The sequence below is a fragment of the Numenius arquata genome, chromosome 1, assembly GCF_964106895.1.
Source record: "Numenius arquata chromosome 1, bNumArq3.hap1.1, whole genome shotgun sequence".
NCBI lineage: Eukaryota > Metazoa > Chordata > Aves > Charadriiformes > Scolopacidae > Numenius > Numenius arquata.
Window position 1 is genome coordinate 30,040,447 of NC_133576.1, and position 20,529 is coordinate 30,060,975.

The following is a 20,529-nucleotide window of genomic DNA, read 5'->3' on the forward strand; positions in this document are numbered from 1 at the left end:
TAGAAAGCACTGTGGGACCGTGATTTCATCAGTCTGGATACTGTGCGTTTGCACCAGAAATGTTGATTTCTCTGCTAAGTTGCTGATAATGTATTGGGGAATAACTCCTGATGTAGCTGTGGTTGAGCTGGATTGAGGGAAGGAAGCTAATGTCACTAAGAAGCTTCCTGTATGTCATCCATCTGCCCCAGCAGTTACTGAGGAAAAAAAGAAAACCTGTTTCTCGCTTCTTTTACTAGCAATGGCCCGTAAATAGTATGTAACTGAGCCCCATTTAGGTAATTTTGGGGCTTCTGGCATATTTAGGAGATTCCTCCTTGGTGATTATAAATGTAGGTACCTTTTAATTAAAAGCTTCCCCAGAATAATAAATACATATACTTTCTAAATATAATGCTATGTAAAAGGTAGCATATTTTGTGAATTATAGTTGTTGAAATTACTGTATGTTTTAAAAATTAATTTTAAACAGAAAGAGAACTGCATTCAGAATGCACTCACTACAGATAATCAGAATCCTTTAATGCTTATTATTGCATTATATAAATATATATAAATTATATATAAATAATGCATTTATTACCAAGACTAGATCTGGTGTTTATAAAAACCCCACTTATTTATTTTGTAACCATTTAGAATAAAAAAGGAACTATGTTTTTCCATTGTGGGTTGTTTTGTTGTTTTTTTTTTTAATGGAGTACATTTCAATAGTACTGCTCAGCTGTAACTTTATGTGATAGAAGCAAAAGTTACTACAGTTGAGCACATCCGATACTTGAAAATATGCTTTGAATTAACAACAAACAAGTTGCTGGGGGTTTTTGCTTCCTTTTCTTTTCAAAGGCACAGTGCTTCTTGAAGATTTCTAAAATTTCTGGGGAATGTGCTCTAAGGATTTTTTATTTTTTTTTAAGCATTCCCAGAAGATTGTTTAAAAGATATTTCCCTCCAGGGTTAGCAGGTGTGAGGATGAAATATCCATGCCTTTCTGCAATATCAGGTTTAGAATTTCTTAAGGGAATGAGACTGCAACCAAGATGGTTAATAGTTTGCTAAACCCTTTAAAGCCTGGAAGTTAGCGGGGAAAATAGAGGAGCATCAGTGTGAGATGAAGCCTATTTGGACTTCAGCTTCTCTTTTCTAACTGTAAACTTTGGAAAAGCTTGGATCATGGCATGTTGGGCAGACTCGGCATTTGGGAAAGGCAGTTCAGTCAAGTAGTCCAATGTTTGCTCTTCAGCCACTCTTCCTTCATTGAGATATGTTTCTATAAAGCCAGTCAAGGTCTGTCCTGCTATCATTGCAATGGCATTTGATCACTTGGGTGCAAGGACAGCAGCGTGCAGTGGGGTTCCACCAGACCCCGGCAGCCAAACTTCTGCCTTACGGGGTGTTGCAAGTGTTATTGCATTATATCTTTTACTGCATGTCAGCAGTTCTTGTACAATTAGATGGACTGTCATTCCAACAGGCAGCTGAAAATAGTATTGTTGATTTGTGTTCCTAGTGTAAATGAAGTAAAAACATGACAATACGTGTTTGACCTAATGTTACCTTGTAAATTAAACCTCTGTCTTTTAACTCTTTTCACTTATTATCAAAAAAGGACTATAACATTCAAAAAGTACACGACAATCTGAAATCAGATATGTAGGAATGACATGATCTGTTTATGTGAACTCTTACAGTGATAGGATTACCTGATTTGAACTCAGCTGTATTATGGAAAGCTCACTAATTAAAGGAAAACTCTGCAAATGATATTTCAGCTTTTGGACCAAAAATTTCAAGGAATTGTCAGGTTTCTTTCCATACCAAACCAAAATCCTGCTTATAATTTTAGAAAGACTGTTTTTCTGAATACTTAAAAATACACTACTCTAAATTCGGCTTGGTTTTCAAACCAAACAGAGAGCTATCTAATGATTGTGTTAATCATCGCAGTAAACAAACTCCCTCTTCTTCCACTTCTGGTATCTTGGAGATGGCAGTGTGGCCAGCTGCCACTACATGTGGAGATAGTTTCTGTGATTTGGACACCTGTCAGCAAGAAACTGAAAACCACATGGAACACAAAACAGCTGCTGTGTATAATGATTTAATATTAACATACAATAAGGAGCTGGGGCATGTTTCTGTCTTTGTATTGCACTACAAAATAAATGATGTAGGTAAATCACTTTTGATATCCTCCAGCATTTGATATGCACTGTCAAGTGTTTAATAAATAAAATGAAGACTACTTTACAAATTCCTTGTTATATTAGATTTTAAACTTCTCTTACTATCTGGCATGCTACGGAAGGTAGCTCTTTCTCTAGTCCTGCATACTCAAAACCAACTGCCTGTTTTCCAGGACATGCTGTAATGGATGCCCATGTGTGTCAGCCTGGAACTGAGCCAGCATCTTATCCATCAGCATTAAGAGCATGACAGGGAACTGTTCCATGTGTGCGTGTATCTATAGACCAGAATATTGTTGCACAGTATTTCAGATCTACTTGTTTTTTATACAATTCTGTTGCAAATGTTCTTAGAATAATTAAAACCAGTATTTCTAGTCTGATAGTAAAGCTTTACTAACCTTCCTTGCTTGCATAAATTTCATGTACAACTGTCATGCATTTTCCAAGTCTTAGGGCTGTATCCTAGAAGAAGCTATTCTCACAGTTTTTCTTTATTGTTTTATAAATTTTTATACGTAGGATTTTCATATATCATTTGAAGATGGAAGTTGAAAACATTGACTGATGCTCAGAATGCAATGTAACATGATAATCATTAATATATATTTTGAATTAAAAATAAGAAGCAGTAATATTATTATCACCCAACAGATTATTCTGGGGCTAGTAGAGCATTTTATGTGCTCTATTTCTTACATTTTCTATGCAGAGGGCAGTGCTTTGCAAAATTATAGATAAGAAATTGTATGACTCCCTTGTTCTCAGTGACACTTCCTTCCCCGTCTGCTTGTCTAGCAAATTTTTGGCCATATCTTTGAGGGTTAAGTCATGGCAAGCTAATCCACATCTTGTTTTAAGGCTAGCTTCAACAGTTCGACTTTAGGATCATTCCAAAATACATCCATTTGTACCGGTTGCCACAGATGATTTAGTGGTTAGGGAGGGTCATGCTTTATTTTGCTTTCTGTTTAATTTAATTTCTGGTTTTATAATTTATAGTGAAGAAAACTAAGAGGTCTGGTTAAAACCCTTTTATTTTCTTCTGTGCAAATATTGGCTAAAATAATTTTAACGATAAATCTAGTATTTAGACTTGACAGAATAAGATGAGTATTTCTAACCCCTTCAACAAGGGAATGCCTAATACTGGAGTGAGGGGGTGAGAGAGAGGAAAGCAGCAATGCTGTATAAACTTGGAAGTAGACCAGGTTTGACCTCGCAGGAACATGAAGTCCAGTGAACTTGATGGTATCTTTCACTGGTGTCTGGACCATTGTAGGAAAATTCGGTAGATAATGTATGTTCCAATAGTCCACAAATTTTATTGTCAGGTTTCTTTGGACTGCGTGAGTTGGTCCCATAAAATACATCCAACTATAGGTTTCACTGCTTTACTTCTGCACACTATCTAAAAAGCAATTGTTTATGGATTGTTAGTACCCCTTCCCCTGTTCACTAGCTGGAAAAAAAAAAAAGTATAGGAACTATTAAACAGTAAATTTATTTATTTTTAGTAAACTGCTTCCATTAAAAAAAGCTATGCTGGAAAACTAGCTTTTAAACACCCTTGGGACGTTGATTTCTTTACTGCTGGGATCAGTTTAAAAAATAGAGCATGGACTATATGTTTTGCTAAAATAACATGGACAATTTAAGTGATTGTGTTGATAAACTGTGCAGGCTCACTCATAAAGAGAGTTTCTATTTATCTGAATTTAGGATTTTTGCTTGTGTTCCCAAGCATGGCTCCTCAGGGAAAGGAAAGTGTTGACTCCTTGGAGATGCCATTTTTCACATTGAAGAGTTGCACGTTTTGAGGAGGATAATAAATGTGCCCAAAGTGACAGAGCTGACATATAGAAATCTGGAAGTGTTTTTGAATAAGCTATTCACAGGGTACAGCTAGGTTTTTATTTGAATCTATAATACGTTAGTTTTAGACTGAGTCAGTTCTAATTCATTTATATACAGATTATACCTTCCTAAGTTTAATTACTATTCTTTTCCTAATATGTCCCTGAAGAGCAGCTATTTGACTGCAATTACCGACAATGAAAAGGAGAATAAAATTCAGTGACAGTAAACTAGGCTTCTCAACCGTAGATATTCATTTTGGGGATCTGTTTTTTGCTGGGTTTTTTTCACTCTGCTGAATGAAAGACAGCTCCAATGTCATTATAAATTTAACAATCAAGCTCTTAACAGCCACAGAACCAAATTCATTCCTGTTAACATCTTATTGACATAATTAGAGATGGATACTGTTGAATTCAACTCATTTTTTGGTTACAGTAGACTTATGATACTTTTCAAATAGTAAACATTAAGCAGTCTTTTTTGATGTAGATGCAATCATTGGTTGTATCTCCTGTGGGTTTTTTGGAAACAATCTGGAGTAGAATTATTAGATTAAATTTTTAATGGTGCATTCATTAAAGCAATTATTTTAAATGTCTTCAATTAGTGGTAAGTAGCTGCGTGGAATGTACATCTGGAATGTAATTACTAAATGAAATTAGGACTATACTGCGTGACTACAGATTTAATCCAAATATTTATGTGTTACTATCGAAGCTCCCATGGCAAAGTCAAAGTCTTAAGGTTTGATCTCCTGACCAGAGGTAAGGAGAAAGCTGATGAGCTTCCAGCAAAAATAATCTTAGCCTTAAAGCTGGGTCAATCAAACTTGAGATATCAGTAGAGCATCGGTGGTCCTTTTGTGGCAAAAGAAAAGTAGAAAACGCTTTGCTTTTTTTTTTTTTTTTTTTTTAATATGTGTACATACATAACTTCAAAGAGCTGTAGCAAAGAATCAGTGCTCTGGTCAGGCTCTAGTCTTGCTCTTTTTCTGTCCATGACTGACAGTAAGCAGGGTTTCTGAATGAGCTACACCTCTACTCTGAGGGAGGGGAAAGAAGTACAAAAGCATCAAACACAACTGTGCAAAATGTCCTGTCCCCTTCCAGGTCTGGAACTACTTTCTCCTGACACCAAGCTTGAAAATAGCTGGTGTTGATTTTTTTTTTTTTTTTCTGGTATCAAATAACAGTTTTGTATAGTGCATACCTATCTTATCCCTGTAAGCATAAAGGAGCCATAGCTGTTTCAGTCTTTGCCTAGGCTGGCTGATCAGTAAATTTTTGCCTACCCTATGTTTTCATTCGCTTGGTGCAGTGTCTTCAAAAGTTCTTGAAGGTGGTGGTTAGGACAAAGGCTAGAATATCCTCTTGCTAAGGTTCCACTTGTGATAGGAAAGTTCTCAGGAGAAATCATTTGATAGAAAACTGTTTTGGACAGTAAATTGTAAGAAGCATATTACTTTTATTCAAAAAAAACCCTTCTCTTCTGGAGTATGAGATGCCCAAAATTAATTTACTGCAAAATTATTAACTAAACTGCATTAGTCTAGGTGATTTTTTGTAATTGCTTGAACTACAAAAATAGCTGATAAAATATGTTTAGTCAGACAATTCAGCATCTTTAAAAGACTGTACTTTTTTTCTTGTGAGATTTTATTATTAGTCTAGAAACACTGGGTAATTTCTTTAATGTAAAATTAGGAGTCTCATGCCATGAAGCTTAAATTGGTAGGCACTCCGGGACACAGCTATTTTATTGATCAGTAGAGTCTTGAATAGTTGAGTCTTGCTGAAAGCTAAAAGGCCAGAGCGTGGTGAGCCTGAGCCTTGGGACAACATTAGCTTCCCTTGTCCAGAGACAAGATTCGTCGTCTGACAGATGAAGGAGTGGGACCCAAGCCTGGCTTTTTAAGGGATGTGGGAATACCTGAGTGCTTGTGTTAGATGAAAGGAAAAGGGAAGACCTGCTCACCCAGAGCAGTAAGCCACACTTTTCCCCTCAGGGTTTTCAGTTTGGTGCAGGCTTAGAGAGGAGAGAGGAGACAGTCACAGATGAGCAAGGATCATATTCTCTGTTCATCTCAAATCAGATCAAATTGGAGATACTTAAGATAATTTTTTTAGTCTTGTTTCTCAATATTAACACATAGCAGGCAATGAAACAGAGAATTTTGTTTAGGTTTGGGATTATGCCATTCCCTCATTCATGAAAGTTTATCTAAGTTCCTATGTCCATGTTTTTAAAAGATACATATATTTCTTATGCTGAGGGTCCAAAGTTCAAGCTGTGAACATTGCAGTTGAGAAAGCCCAGCTGGTTTCAGAATCAGTGGGGAGGAGTTACTGCAAAGCATATTGGATAAGACCGGTATCCCCTCCTCATTGCTGTCTCATCAAGTGCTACCTTACAGGCCCACTCACTTCTGAAAATCATCTTCCTTAAATGAATTCTGATAATGCTCTCAAGGTGGAATTAGCATCAGAACAATAAGTACTTTGTAATTTCCCATCACATCTCACTTTCAATTTCTGCTTCACAAAGACAGCCCTATAGCATTACATTTTTAAGGTGTTCAAAAGCTTAGTATCCAATAATTTGATGGTTTTTAAATACCAAAATTATTTACGTTTTTTCAAAAATGCTACCCTATCATGCTCATGGTGTTAAGGCAGAATTTGGATTGTTGTGTCTTGGTGTCTGTAGGGAGTAGGACTTGAGTTTTGCGTTCTGTGGGGTTCAGCCTTTCACCATGGCTATAGGATGCTTAGTACAGCTGTGGGGGTGTAGAAGGACACCTAGGTTAGGCTGCTGCTCCCCAGATTTTAGGATAGTCAAGAGTCGCATTTATACACACTGTGCAAAGAACAGCTGCCCAGATCATAAAAGAGACTTTATTAGATGACCATGGAGGTTGCTGAGGGAAATCTTGAAAGAAATTACCTTTTTAGTCAAATAAATTGGCTTTATTTGTGGATCCAGTTCCTATAAAGCTACAATTTTTAAAATACTTGGTGTTTGTATGTGGCTAGCTTCTCCATTATACTTTAAAATATCTCAATGGAATATTTAACCAGTAAAAAACAATGCAGTTTGAAACTATTTACATCTGTATAAAGGCATGTATAATTTGTTGAAATTATGTTGTTTTATATAACCTGAATGTTGCATGAAATCACTGTTTTCGTATATTAGAAGCTAAGTACAATTTATTGAATTAGACTGCCTTCAGCTATGACAGATGAATTCATGTGACATAAGTACCTTAAAAAGGAAAATAAAAAAGATGAAAAAAAATTTATAGTTAATAGAAATAAAAATCAATATATAATAAAGGAAGAGGTATGTAGTATAAAAAGCACAATGTCAGCACAAATCAAGACAGATGCTGAAAACCTATGGATAGATTTAGTATATGGAATCAGCAATTCTGTGACAGATAAGTAGCTCAGACTGTGGTCATACAACTCTTAAAAGGCATTAAAAAGACACATGTTTGCAAAGGACTATGTAAATCTGTGGTCTTTTATTAATAAATTCTAATACTAGACAAACAATGAATGAGTCAGCAGAAATTTCTCCTTATTATATCAGTGATTTTAAACTTTATTTTCATATAAGGAAAATTACATTTGGTTAGCGGTGAATAAGGTTAATGTTATCTATGATCACAGATGAGGTTCCTGACTTGCATGTGCTGATGAAACCTAGACGTATGACAGAAACATTACTAGCTCCATTTTCCACAGAGGCTAGGCAGGTCTGAGCCACCAGAAGTATTGTCACGTACCTGTCATCTGACATGAACTCAAAGCAATCAAAACCGAAGGGATACAGTACGTTATCCGTTAGCTCAAGGCAACATGGCCACCAGGCACCATGCATGAAGACTGAGATGGGAAACGGTAGAATTGCTCCTTTGGTCAAGCCTCCTGGCTGAATTTTGCCTTTGAGTAAGTTCCCTTGAAGTAAATATTTGCTTCTTTTTAGGCCCTGGGATTACGTGTGCTTTATGGAGAGATCATTTCAGTGTGTAGACTGGATCTGGTGCTTGGTTTGATGTTTTCACAGGAAGGGAGCTAGAGGTGAAGCTGAATGTGGGAGTTTGTGGGAAGGGGGAGCTTTCCAGTTAGATAAATGCATGTTTTAAGTAACAGATTAAGGAACTAAGCAGAGCATCAATGAAACACAAAGGCAGGATGAAGCACTCTGAAGGACAATGAATGCTTCCCAGTCTCTAACTCCTCAGTATTTGATGAATAGCCATCCCACCAAAATCATACTGATTTAGAAAAGCACAACTAACAAAGAATAAACAATAAATTAGGGGGCAAAATACTGGAAAAACTGCTCAAGATCATGAAAGTAACAGATGACAGTATTGTGCAGATAGTCTTCCTGAAACAGTATCTCTAGACAAATAGATCTAGGATTTCTGGAGATGAAGGAATATGATATGGTATTCCAAATAAATGAAGGACAGTACAAGAACCTTCCAAAAGTGAAATCATCTTGCGTTTAAGGTACTAGTAAGTTTAACCTGACAATAACATTTTGGTCTGTTGACCAATCATCATGTAAGATGTGGGAAATTCCTTAAGAAGTTTTTTTCATGCCTAAAATGAGAAAGAAAAAGGACTTTCTACCTCTTTACAATGCAATCTCTCAACTCTGTCATGGAAGTCTATCCATTTGACTAATATTGAATGTGGTTCTGTTATGATTAATAAAAATCTGTAAAGAAGTATCCACTATCCAAACAAAAAGGAAAACCTGTGAAATGGTGTCTTCTCTGTTTAATTACAGAAATAAAAGCTCCTTTTAAAAAGTCTGCTTTGATCAACTTTTAAACTCGGATTAATAATGCCTGTCTTTAAAAACAAATAATGAAAAGAAATTATAATTACTTTATTGTAAACATTTCCCAAAACCAAGGCCCATTAAAAAGATCTGTCTGAAATTAATGAACAGGAATTATTTCTGGAATTTGAAAAAAAAAGATCCCTGAATTTTGTATAATCTATTTGCATTTATCATTGTACTTTCCTTTTCTTATTACTTATTATCTCCTGTTGCACATCTAGACCTAAAAACATATACTTTAAATTACACCAGAGTTGTCACACTTAATGTAAACTTCAGACGAAATATAGTTAAAACCTGAATGTGCTGATACAAATAGAGTGGGAGTAAGAACTGAGAAATAAATGATGTTTGAGAATTTACTCCGTTTGGAACTTTATCCTAAATTAAGTTCAGGAACACCGCATGCTTCATTCTTTCCATCCCCTCTTTGGGACACGTGACTTCTACTTGCATCTTGAGTTATGACGGGGAGGCGATATCTTAAAGATTTCTAGAAGCTATCATTCTGATGCAGTGCTGAATTTGGGATTATAATTTTGTTCTATGCTGGTTTGGGGAAATGGGTATAGCCATTGTAACCTATTAAAAAAGATGTTTCTTGTACCTTAATCTTCTTTTCCCCACACTGTTTCTGAAATGCAAGAGGAGGTATCGTCGATTTGAGGAAGCTTTCATCACTGCTTCCACATGGCTTTGGGATATTATTAGTCCCAGGAGTTGTGCTTATCAGACCTGTGTGCAGCTGAGAGGAAACCACATGGAGTGGTGTGGGGGGTGGAAGGAAAGCGCCACGAAAACAAAGACTCATTCCATTCCCAACCCTTTACCAGTCCCTGAAGAACCAAAAGGAAAGCCACAGCTGTGGGTCAGTTTCTAATGTTTACAACAAGGCAAACCAGCAGCTATATAGCTGTAGTAAGAGAGATACATAAACTGTAGACTATGAAAGTAATCTGCAGTGAACAGCAAGTTTGTGATCCTTCAGCCACACAGAGCTTTACATGTTCTTTACACAGTCCATTGCCAAACAGGCAGGTAGAAATCTATGTAACACACTTACAGTGTCTTTTTCATTACATTTTCAGCTCATATTTTATATTGTGAATCCTCATAATGAGCAGCTCTGTGTTCATTAATGTGTCCATCACATACGATTTAAAGGTGATTTCTATCTTCTGCCAGGGGCTGGGGTATTTGCACAGCTCTTTGCTTTTAGAACACTTGCATGATTTGCTTTTCATAGGCACGAGTTCCATTTGTGTCTTTACAGACTAAGGGCCATAAGGGAAAAGTATGCAGATCAGGGGTTTGTATCAAGCTGGGTTGGTTGGTTGGTATTTTTAATGTCAGTACTCAGCAATTAACAGTGTGAAGCATTTAAGTAGTTACGAAGCATAGCAGTTTCAGGAACAAGCACATCCTTAAAAATGAAGGACCTGTGGCAGGTCAGCTCGAGAGAGAGAGGTCCTAAAAGCAATCGAGAATAGAGGTCCATAAGGAAAGACTTTTAAATTATGTAAATAATTATTGCACTTAAATTGCTTTGTGTACTCATTTTGTAGGCATGAAATAAAATCTTCCTGCACAACTGGTGGATTTGTTTTAATTAAGACATGTACAAACATAGCAGCATTTTTGTGTATTAAGAAGAAACCAGATTAATACACATATCTGAAAGTATGCTGGGTTTTTGCTGGGTGGTTTATTGTTTTTAATGAGCTAAAATATTGTGCACAGGCTTTTTCTTACTATGGTAAAAGCTTTGCAACTGTTATAAATTTTTGATCAAAAACATTTAAATAGCTATTTCAGCAACCCTTTGACTAGCATAATAATATTATCTTTTACTGGATTCTTGAAGTATAAAGGAAGATTGGTATTGGAGTAATTGAAAAAATAATACACAAGCAGTAGACCTTGTTCTAACATTGTATGATAAGAGTCTGCTCTGTCCTGGAATTCTGAATACCATTAAGAAATGCTGAGAATGGAATTTTCAAAGTGCATTTGAAGTAATACAATATTTATGATGATAAAGAATGTACCATTGACTTCCCACATAATCCCTTGAGGCTCGTTGGCTGCATAATTAACATAGATATAAATTAGATTTCAGTAAAATCAGATGATGATTTCATATTTTTTTTTTAGCAAAAAGACAAAGGCTCCATCAAAAGACAAGTATCAGAAAACTCAGTAACATGACTGCCTCTTTTCTAGCTCTCTATAAATGGCACACTATCTTGTGTCAAAGAGGTAAAAATGGCAGTAGACTAAAGTAGCTTTTGTGTGGCTGATGGCTAAGAGCTGGAGATTGCTGAGTGATAAAGAACGATTGCTGTAGTCATTGATGAAGAGGTTTAAATATTGCACTGATTGATTGTTTGCTCCTGTGAATATGTGGCATCCCATTAGAAAACTTAATCATCAAAGTCAAAAGTCACTAACTTATATGGAATCTAACTTAAAAAGTGGACTTACCAGTTCAAGTAATTTGTGCAGTAAACTTTGTGTACAGCCTACATATGGGCCTAAAAATTCCATTCAGGACTGGAATTAGAGGATCCAAACCCTTAACATGTCAAGTCATTATATATTGTCTTCTCATCTGCGTGACCTCTTATCATGACACCACCATCCCATCACACATGTTCGTTCACTGGTACCGGCCAGAAGTGACTGGTAGAGCAGGCACAGTTTTTAGAGGCAAAACTAGGATATTTTGAAATGAAACACAGTTCTAAACTATTGGTTATTATAGCCTTTTGGCTGCTTTCCCAACATTACTGACAGTTGTTTCCCTAGGGAGACATCCTGTCCCAGTTGAAATCAATGGGAATTTTGGTGCTGCCTTAAGTATAGGTAGGAGCTCTCTTTCAATGCCTGAAGCCTAAGTGAATGTAAGGGGATGAAATCTTGAAATGTTTAGCCTAAAATTTAAGAATGGTGTTCAGTTGTGAAGTCTGAGTCTACTAAATAGTTTCTCCATGAGAAACTTTGAGATATGTGTCTATTGGTTGTCCATATGGAATAATCTCCTTGCGACATAACAGGTATTAAATGAGGTGGTACTTTGTGGCTCATTGAGAAAAAACTCAAATTTTCTGTGGTGTTCAAGTCAACCATAGCTGCCTAGAAAGTTTTAAGTTGTTTTTACCTGGTGGAGCCTGAGACAGATGCTGTTATAAACTTTGATGAACTTTAATGCTGATAATCGCTGTGTGTGAAATGTGAAAAATGAAAATATAAGATTGCATTTTTATTCTATGATAGGCAATTATTGACTGCCCTGTCCTTGGCATAGTGTAAAGATTTATTAGCATCAGAAATTAATATTGATCAAAACTAAGATGATGGGTCAATGGATATTAAATTAAGGCATTTTCATCTTCCCAAGGTTAAACTAAGATTTTACTCTGTGAATTCTGTCATCAAGATTTTTCTTCTGGATTTAGATATCCTGAAAATGTAATTGCAGATGCGGGACTCTAACTAATTCTGTATGTGCTTTCATATGCAACGCTACGTTTCAAGCAGTTGTAAGACAGATGGAAATGATTATCAAAATCATGCAAGCTGTTTAAAAAAAAAAAAAGGAGGGGGGGAAGCAGATCATGGCAAAGACTGAAGTTTTACTGTGCATAAAAGGCTTGCCTACACTGCTATATCGTTTCCTGTCCCTGACTGACATATTGGCAGATGCCCTGATAGTGGATTATCTAATCACAATGCATGCATACAGATTGCTTTTGTGTACCATGGTTCTACAGGCCCTATTGACCCCGTTTCACCTTCAGGAGACAGGGAAGTTTCTTGCAGAGATGGGAAGCTGTAAGTCGCCATTGCCTTCACAGATCATGGTTTCTCCTATTTGTCTCTTCTTAATGCTGCTTCTCACTCTCTTTCTCTCTTTCTTTTTTTTTAAATTGTCTGGCTTTCGCCTATTGCCCTACAGAAGTCATCACGAACGTTTCATAGTGGAGAAGGGGAAATGAAGTATTAGGAATGGGCATATACCATAGAGAAATACAGAGTATCGGTAATGCCAGGTCCCGTTCTAGTTTCATTGATCTGTTACAGCTGACATGAGCCCAGGGCTGGTGAGAGCAGGGCAAGAGGAGAGGAGTGTTAAGTGGAGTCCGTCCTTTCCCCTCACTTCTCCACTGCTCCTACAGCCCTTCCCCAGACCTCCAACACCTGCCATGGGACCAGCCCAGTACAAATAGGGAAGGGCAGGAGAAGATAATGTCTCATGACCAGGAAGTTTGTTCTATCTTCTTATATTACATCTTATACACATCTCTCTTTTGATCTGTGCCAGGCTGTCTCCTCTGAGCCAATAGAAAGGTCACTGACTCCACAAAGGTGCCTTTCTGTGGTCCCTTTTTTAGCATCCTCTGAAATTGGGTGAGGGAGTGGGCTTTTCCTGGCTGGCATTTCTTGCATATTTTTCCTGGTGCTCAGGAAACTATTGAAGAAAACTGGGGACAATAAGCAATGCATTTATTCTGCTCCATTGCAGGCTAAGGCTGTCTGAATTTGTGTATTTCTACAAAATGAAATGCACTGAAAAAAATTGTTTTTTTAAATATTTAACTAAATGGTAGTACCTTGCCCGTAACCAAGCAGATAATAGGAAGGGGCTTTGTGACTGAATCACCCTCCTGTTCTTGGACTGATTTTGAAGCAATGTGATTACATGTTGTCGCATGTATTAGGTTAATTTAAAACACAATTTTGCCCTTGTAACGTGATGACTTAAGAGATGTATTTTGCTCAAAGTTACTAATTCAATGAGAATTCTCTATTTCAATGTCATGTCTGAAAGCTGAAGTACCAAAACTGAGTGCAAACACATGCGTTTGAGATGATAGATTTGCCTTTAATGCTCAACTTTGTTCTGTCAAGAAAGTCCCTGATTTGTATTCATTTCCTGTTTCCTTTCTTCATTCTGCATTTGAGTAAAAGCTTGAAAAGTCCCTTATTCTCACTGACTTTCTTATCTTAATTTCTCTTTGATCCTTTTTTTGGTTCCTTTTTCCATTTTAACCTTTCTGTAGCTGTACATGTTGTCTAAAGCTGTTATTCTCTCCAAAAATCCCATCCTTTTCCTCAAGATAATTTCTGTCCTTGAATAAAACTTTCAAAGTAGCTCAAGTCCCATATTCAGATGATATAATTACTTAGAAGCCTTTTCTCTTTGAGAATCATTGAACTAAATATTAAGCTAATCACTTCAGGTGATTTATGTTCCAAACTCACTATTGTAATCTTTACAATTTTGCCACCTTTTTTTTTTTTCAGTTGTATGTGGTTGTTTCCCTCTCTCCCTTCTCATTTTTTCCTTTCCTGCATAGTCTTCTGCGTTTTTTTAATGTCCATTTTTTCATCTGTCTCATGTTAATTCCCAGGGGTTTTTCTGTCTGTACCCTCTATTTATTTTATTTATTTTTTTTTTACCCTGGAATATTCATCTATCTTTTTTTTTTTCTTTTCTTTTCTATTAAAGTCTCACCACATTTCCTACATCACTTTTTCCAAACTTTCATCTGGTCTTTGCTTTCAAGTCTGTGCAAGAGCAATGGTGATATCTTAACAAAGCAAGGGAAGAAAACAACTCTGTGTAGCAGCCAAAGCTAGTGTTTTATTCAGCTCCTCATATTACTCTGTTCATAAGACACCCTCTTCATATCCATCTTTCAGCTCATTTTTTTGAAATGCATGCAATACAGATGTCTCTTAAGGGAGAATTTGTGAACCTCAGCAAGGTGACAGCTCAGAAGAGAAAAATTTAATACCTTCATTAAGCATGGCTACAAGGCAAAGATACTCGTCCATTTCTAGTAAATTCCCCAAGCACTTTCTTTCCTAAGTTATTCTTTCTACAAAATAGTATGAAGTTATGAGTCTTTTTTGCATTCACAGTAGCCTACTACACTATAAATTACAGTATAAGATTTTTAACCTCTGAGTTCCTTCTACAGATTCTTTCTTTAACAACTTTTATAATTGAAAAACCCACTAAGAATTATACAGTGAAATCTGACACTCCGTAAAATTGCATCAATCTACAAAATTCATCACATGGTTATTTCCTGTGGAAAGCAAATGCTGTATCTATCTAAACCAAAATATTACAGGGAAGTAGTATAAATAAAAACTTGGTTAAGAGATTATTCACCCTAAATTAACTAATGCCTTTAACTCAAAAAAGAATTTAAAATGAGGCCTATGCATATTTCTTGTTCGTATGACCCTACAGTATATTATATTAATGTATGTTAGTATGAGATACTGATTTCATTTTAAAAAAGAAGTTACGACTCTCAATATTTTACAGGTTTATTGGTTCCACCTTGCCATTTCCAATGGACACCCATATTTCTTAATTTCAGCCAAGATGATTAGTAGCTGCTCCTACAGCCCTTCCCCAGACCTCCACCACCTGCAATAGGTGCAGCCCAGTACAGATCTGTTATAGCAGCTGGTTAGTTGGAAAAAGCAAGAATGAAGCTTCTTGGAAATTAAGTAAAGTGCACGTGGTTGTAAGGACCATTTTCTTATATGCCTATGCCTTTCTGTAGACTTGCTAATATTTCATGTTTTACGTAAAATGAATAAATTTCTTCATTATTTCTACCTTGACACGTCTTGGGTGTCGAGTCTGGTTTCAGGTTAACTGATGAGCTAAAGAAATGATATGATGAGTCTTAAAATCAGAGACCTGAACAGTGCTTGTATTCAGGTATCAATAGCATAAGATGCAAGCCTACCTTGGGAGCAGGGCTCCTTCTCGTGGTTTTAAGAGAGTTTTAAGCTGGTAAGGCAAACCACTGGTGTGGAAGAGGAATTTTTCTAGCTCATCGGCTTGTTCTTCAGCACGTGGCTGCAAAAGCAGGGACAGCCTCCAGATTCTCTCTCAAGGTTGTAGCTACTAAATTGGTATGCATTACTTCTGAGTTAGTTATTGATACTTATTGAGGACTTGATTACTTATTTATAATTTAAGATCTCATCAGTTGCTGAGTTGATAATATGCATTGCTGTGTGTCAAAGTCTTATTTCTAAAGCAGTGCAGTCAGATAGGATTTTTGTAAGCCTCTTAATATACAAATTTATAAGTTTAAAAGTTGACTTAATAACACTTAATGCAGTTGCAGCTGCTAGAAGTCCTTTTTGTCATTGTTTTTTAATTTCCACTCAGAATTAAAGGAGATGCTTATATTTTCCATAAAAGGAAATTATAGAGTTGAAAAATGTTACTGAAAAAAATTTTTTTAGATTTTTTTAAATACCATTTTACTCTATACATGTGACATTTTTATTTCTTATGTATCACTACATAATAGTATTAGTGATAATACACTTTTATTGCTAACATGTCAGAATATCACAAAATGCTGTCTTTATTTTTATTTTAGTGCATGTTTGAAATCATTGTGGACAGCTACTGCTAAGTAAAATATCTCTTCTTTTTTTCTCCAAAATGTGTCTGGGTTTGAAAACAACTTGACATAACTTCCTTATGTAGAAAAGAATATACATTTCAACTGTAAACATACCCAGCAAAAATAAGTGTAAACTAATACATTTAAAATGCAATACAAAATTCTGGAAATCCTTAATTTCCTGAAGCAAAACCTTAATATTAAGACATATTTCCCCATGGGAATTTTCTTCAAAAGTCAACTGTTTTCCTACAACTCTTGCTTTCAACAAAATAAATTCCATCCCTCTTCCTTCCTTCCTCTATCTTTCTCCCTTTACCTCCCACAAAAGTGAAGAACTTCCTAGTAGCTCAGCACATAAAAATGTCTCTAAATCAAATGTCCCAGATGGTAGTTAGAAACCCATCTCCTAATGTGAGAGGAAAAAAAAAGGAAGGTCATTGTGGAAATGCATCAACATGCTGCTACAGCGTTATGCCATGATTTACAACAGATATTGTGGCTATTCTGAAGTAGAGAAGAACATTAAACATAGTTTATCTGTGACACAGCTTTATTTCAAGTTCTATTCAAAATTCAGTGCTATTTCTCAGATGTTACACATCACAGCAACTGTTCTATGAACTATGGCATTTTTGTACGTTACAGCCGTGGTCCCAGGTTTTCCAAGTGCTGCAGCTGTTCAGTAAGTACAAAGCACTACAATCACAGTCAGTTTTATGTCTCCTGTATTTAGTTTCCAGAAAAATATTTTCAGGTACTGCCCTCCCTACCTTCCTCAGAGAACATATGCACTTTGAAGCAGTGGTTCTTTTAAGAACATCACAATTTTCTCTTTTCTTATTTGCTGTGTTCGTGGCTGTTGGGCAAGGCTCTTCAGGCTAATTATAGATTATATCCTAGACCTTATTCATATGAATAGAACATTATTAATTTAATTTAATTTCATTCCTATTTGCAAAACATTATTTTTTTTTTTAATAAAAGTTAGGAGTAAGCATTTCTAGACATATTCAGAATACAGGTTTTAATTTTTTTGAAAATTAAGTTGACAGAAGCTGCCTTCACCATATTGTTCTGGTTCTTCCTCAGAGCATAGAATGCCATCAGTAGTAAGTGATTCATTTAAGTGTTATGAACAATCTAGGGGGAAGTTGTGGGGTCTTTTTTGTTAAGTTTTGGCTTTTAAGGCAGGAAACTGAAAACAAAATCCAGAAATCTTAAATTCCAGGATGTAGAATCACACTGACACTCTTTGAGGCCATTAAGAATCTACAAAGCTTTCATTCTGTAGCTGTATCCAGCATGAAAATCTTTTGCCTGAATAATGAAAGGTATAAGCAATTGCAAGCTGGGCCTGGGGAAAAGAATCAGCTGCAGCATCATGCAACATTAGCAATGGATGTGATCATCTTTTCTGGTTAATAGAAAAAATAGAAAAATTTAGCTATGAGTCTTCTAAGTCTCATCTCCTGTGGTCTCATTTGTGCCTTTTGGCAGTGTTTTCCATGGTCTCTTTACATGGGGAATAAGTTCTTCTCTTTCAACTGTTCTCAGCTTCCTACTTCTTAAGCACTCGTTCCTGTATTGTGAGATACAATGAACTGAAAAACTTGGGGGGTTTTGCCTGTACTGTTTTTCATTGTGGTGTTGTATGACTCCTTTTATTCATCTCATTTGAAGACAAACAGAGTCTTCATCCTTGCCCCTACTTCTTACTCTAATTCCTTTGCTGGACAGTTTTTAAAGAAAAAGTTTTAACTACTTTTTCTACATACCTATCTGACATCTTGCCAGTGAAATCTGTTTCACTTAAAAGCTGAAATTACAGTTGAAAACCAAAATATGCTACAGAATTATGTGTCTTTGAGTATGAAACTGTTGCTGCAGATCACAGAACCAGATACTATTGAGATTGTTCTCTCAGTGCTAAAATCAAATAACAAACTTGCATATACTGCATTGTTATAACTCAGCTGGGCACTATAACTTATTCTGCTGACTCCTGTGTGTGATGCCTCCAAAGAGAATTTAGCAGATGAAGAAAGTGGGTTTTGTGCGGTGCACATTTCTTTTAGGGATGCAAGTATGATTTCATCTAATTTCATAGGAGGAGTTGCGTTTGAAACCTTGTTATCTTATTAAAGCAATTTGCAAAAGGCAATTTTGTTTAAAACAGGCATTTTGGAATTCTCTGTTTCTGGTGTCATATTAAAATATCAGATTATCTTAATCTCCTAAAAAGAAATGCTGCTGAAAAAGAAAGAGAGTCTGTTTTCTTTTATTCTTTTCTTTTTTTTTTTTTTTTTTTTTTTTCTGAAAGAGAGTAGATTTAGATTAGATATTAGGAAGAAATTTTTTACTCTGAGGCTTGGTGAGACACTGGAACAGATTGCCCAGAGAAGCTATGGATACCCCATCCCTGGAGATGTTCAAGGCCAGGTTGGATGGGGCTTTGAGCAACCTGGTCTAGTGGAAGGCTGGAATTTGGCAGGGGGTTTGCAGCTCGATGATCTTTAAGGTCTCTTCAACCTAAACCATTCTATGATTCTATGGTTCTTTTTTATCATCATTATTCCAAAGACAGTATATGCATTATTTGTGTCTGGCCCCAGTAGCAGCTTAAGATCAAAATGGTATCACGTTTACTATCGGAAGAAAATCCAGGGTTTCATTTTGTAAGTCCCTCTGGGGCAAAAGGATCAGATCACATAAAGATTTCCAGCAGGGCAGTGCATTCCCAAATTCAGTATGTGCTCTTGAGTCTACGTGTGTACGCCTTCCAGTTAAAATACAGTCTTTATGCCCCATTACTGTTTTCACTTGCATCTGGTGTACAAATTGTGTTCTCTTTTATCAATTTTGTGCTTTTACTTTTCATTTGAGGAGCATGTCATAAGGCTTACAGAAGATCCAGGGTGGCTTGTAAGCATTGTCATACAAAGGACTGAAAGCTTTTTCTCTCTTTCCTTATGGAATTCAGTGTTGAAACTGAGGCATTTAAGTACAGTTGTTGAAAAGCTTCTGTTGTGAGCAAAACTTGAAAAGAAAACAATACCATAGCAAGTCACTTGTTCTTTTATTGCTTCTCCCTGTGTAACCTGCTTTTAGCTGTTTATTTTATGCCGATTAAACAGACTCCTTTCAGTAAGTGCACTTCCTTAGATATTGTTTCTTTTGCAAACATGGCAAGTGCCAAAAATAAAGTCATCTTTTGAGCTTTGTTCAACCTGAACTTTTGCTAAGCCCTTCCCATGTGCTCTGTAAATAATAAATATAATGTGATTCTATTAGCCTAATCATCCTAGCACAGAAGGAGGATATTTGACCAAGTCAAAAACACATTTGACAATACATCCTGGAGAAGAATAAGCAGCTGGCTAGTGTAAGAAGAAAAAATAAAAAATAATTACTAAAACAAAATAAAAAAGATAGGTGTATGGTTTTCAGACCACTTATTTCTAATAGTCCTTCGCATTACCTCCCACCCTTTCCTGATGTTTAGAAAATATTTCTAGGTCTTTTTCAGGAGAGTTTTCTATCATTGAAGGTAATGTTATTTGTGTGTTCCACTACCCAGGATAATAGAATACTATGACATGTGCTATGTAGTCCTGGGCAGAAGCCCAATTGCCCCCAGTGAGAGTTCTTTCAAGTCTGACAAGGAAACTTAATTAGCTAGCCACGAGCTGTGTCGTGTAGAGCCACTTGGGTACTTCTGTGCGACGCTCCTCGTTGTGTCATGTTTACTCACAGTGGCATGATGCCTTACTGGTTTTGTGCTGATGCAGTACAGGACCTTAGTGCCAGGCATCCCCTTATCCTGCCCTCCCTGGCGAGTTTGGCCAAGCCAGGCTCTGTCCACCCGGCACCGGGGGCTGAGATGGCTCCTGAATCCTTGTCCTGTGAGCTCAGCTATGTGTACCAGGTGAGGCTGGCTGTCACACGCAGTTGGGCTCAGGATTTATAAGGATGACACAAGGCAGGCATGAGTGTCTGAAACTATAGTATGGTTGTCTGAAAACCATGTAAATCACCACTGCATCAGAATCAGCTGTCTCTGTAATCAGTAATGAGTGATAAACAGCCAAGCTGTTATATATTCATTCTTGTTCAAAATTACCTTGCCCTGTGTACTCCCACCACTGTGGCTGTAGATTTCAGGATAG

At 36.5% G+C, this 20,529-nt stretch overlaps 1 protein-coding gene across 1 annotated transcript in view; it reads left to right on the forward strand.

Moving 5' to 3' along the window:
• ROBO1 (roundabout guidance receptor 1) overlaps positions 1–20,529 on the forward strand; it is a 531,127-nt gene that overhangs the window by 66,073 nt on the left and 444,525 nt on the right. The gene's annotated exons all lie outside the window — the stretch shown is intronic.